The 2420-nt window shown below is 34.3% G+C and overlaps 1 long non-coding RNA gene across 3 annotated transcripts; it reads left to right on the top strand.

The window, feature by feature from the left end:
• Positions 1-215: 215 nt before the first annotated feature.
• LOC109590901 (uncharacterized) lies at positions 216-2244 on the top strand. 3 transcript variants are annotated; one of them, XR_002189559.1, is made up of 7 exons: positions 216-251; positions 1223-1271; positions 1321-1417; positions 1529-1587; positions 1650-1678; positions 1732-1811; positions 2087-2244. It is a non-coding gene; the product is annotated as an uncharacterized LOC109590901 (long non-coding RNA). The 3 variants fall into 3 exon arrangements; XR_002189557.1 differs by lacking the exons at positions 216-251; positions 1223-1271; positions 1321-1417 and having other exon boundaries at positions 1455-1587; XR_002189558.1 differs by lacking the exons at positions 216-251; positions 1223-1271; positions 1321-1417; positions 1650-1678 and having other exon boundaries at positions 1455-1587.
• The last annotated feature ends 176 nt before the right edge of the window (positions 2245-2420 follow it).

Here is a 2420-nt window from a genome sequence, read left to right as displayed (position 1 = left end):
GAACACAAAATGATACATAATTCAGCTGCTAGTGTGAACACGATCAATGCACATTATTTCAGCTGTATCAACAAAGCACATCAAAGCGCTTTGAAAACTGTGCCAGTGTGAAAAGGCCTTAAGTAAAGAATTAGCCAGCAGAACAACAATGAAGGAAGGAAAATCCAGCAGGAGAGAGAGAGAGTAACCTTATGCCGCCATGTGTCAATGGGCGTGATCTCCTGCAGCCTAGCACTTGGTTTTTAAAAGAGGTAGCCCTACTTGTGTATTGTGTAAATATTCTGAACTACATGTATGCTACGCATCAGCAAAATATGTGCCACATCATGCTTTGTCATTATTCAGATGATATTTCAATTGTAATGCATAATAAGTCAATGATAAATGTATATGTATAATTGCTAACATGACGGTTATGGAGCTACACATGTACATGTAGCTGTCGCCTGCTTTTCACCTCATGATCCATCTAGTAATATATTTGAATGGAATGGGCCCTTAATATTTTGCATTTTCTAGTATAATTGAATGGTAATGATGATGCAATACTCAGTTTTACATTTTTGTTCAATTTATTCCTTGTAGCCTAATCCAGGCTACATAATGCATGTAAAATTTTGTGTACTTTGAACATTGAAGATACTATTGGTACCACACTACTTGTACTCATTTTAGAACTACTTTGGGACCACCAGGCCTGGAAATTGTTATATAGGTCTCTACTGTGTTGTCATTGTACAATAATCGGGTTATGGGTCCGATGATACATGCTTTGTTGAAAGTTTTATAAATTAAATCACTAATAGTGCAACTGCTTGCAATTGAAATCTCCATTATAACAGTTATGCCCAGAGTGCCTTGTCTATGGTAGTCATTGTGATTGTTTACTTGTACATGTATGGTCTCAGACGATTCCTCATGATTTATGCATTGAAGTTCCACAGTCATTAATCATGTAGTCTAAGTATTATTTGCTACATGGTATTATAATGTTTAGTAAAGCTGCATAATGCATGTTGTAATGTTACTATAGGTTCATAACACAGGTTATTCCCTTTTTAAAAATACATGTATCCATTGCCTCATTTTTGTGTTCCTTAATTGACACCTATTTTGTATATCTTTGTCTCTTGATGTCTCTTTCTCCCTTTTGCTTTTCTCTCCTCCTCATGTATATGTATACTGTATGTCTAACTCTTGCTCTTTCTTTTTTCTTCTCTAGGTATACCTCTCAGTCTGACATGTCTTCACTCTTTCTCGCGTTAGCGCAAGTGAGCAGCTGTATACATCAGCATTGTTACTATTACAATATTATTATAGGCATAACTGCATTGTCTGTTGAAGTCCCATCAAATGTACTTGCTGAAATATCTGGCAAATATTGTGGGAACAGAAACACATGCTAACAAATGTTGTGGTAAGACACAATGCACACTATAGTACATTATATATATATACACACATGTACATGTAAAGAGAGTAGGATATGTCTTTTGGTCAGTAATTTATTGTGTCATTTATTGTACAGGAGAATGGAAAGACAAATACTTGCCAATTAATGATAAAAGAAATGCCTAATTTGAAGAAGTAAGTGTAGCATCAGCATCGTATACTTAAATTACTATCTCTGTCTCGCTCTCTTAATACAGTGCATTACACTTATTTTCATAATCAAGAAGTAGTGAGACCTTGTTTTATGTACATTCAATTATTCTATTTTGTATTTATTAGGATGTGTCAAGATGAACTCAAACAATGGAACATTTTATATAATTTCTGTACTTGTTGGATGGGCTGAAGCATTCATAATGGTATGTGATACATACATGTATGTAATGTACATGTATTTGAGTGAATGGAACACTTTTTAATTGTAATGGAACTGAATTGTCACATGTCTATGTCACTGACTCACTGATTGAGTACAGCACAAGTACATGTATACATAAATGCAATTGACTAGTTATATCATTATGTCTCAAACCCATTACCGATGAGTACTGACAATCATTACTTGTGTTATAAGTTTGAATTACCATTAAATTCACTCCCTCTTTTTGTCCTCTCTGTTTCTCTATCTTTTTAGTGTCTCCATATCTTGTTATACCAAGCTTAGGACTGATGTCATCATTAAGTCTTAGATTCAAGCAAGTTCAAGTCGTATTTACCTCTTCATATTTGAGTGAAAAGACATCAAGATCACATTACAAACATTGTTCTTTTTTAATAAAAATAATTGTCATAGATTGTCTTACAAATGCAGCGAATGACCAGCAATATACAGCAGCGTATTATAATGCAAACACAATTGAAGTCCATATGAACTGATGGCAAATCATTCTACACATCTATCAATGCTATGCAGCAACAGAAATGTCAAAGCTGTCTATAAGGAAGATCATTTTGATCCAGGAAAGAAG

This window comes from Amphimedon queenslandica, unplaced genomic scaffold (genome assembly GCF_000090795.2).
Source record: "Amphimedon queenslandica unplaced genomic scaffold, v1.1 AMPQUscaffold_9307_Cont18711, whole genome shotgun sequence".
Classification (NCBI taxonomy): domain Eukaryota; kingdom Metazoa; phylum Porifera; class Demospongiae; order Haplosclerida; family Niphatidae; genus Amphimedon; species Amphimedon queenslandica.
The sequence above is the reverse complement of the archived record's forward strand: the minus strand, read 5'-3'. Positions and strand labels throughout refer to the sequence as shown.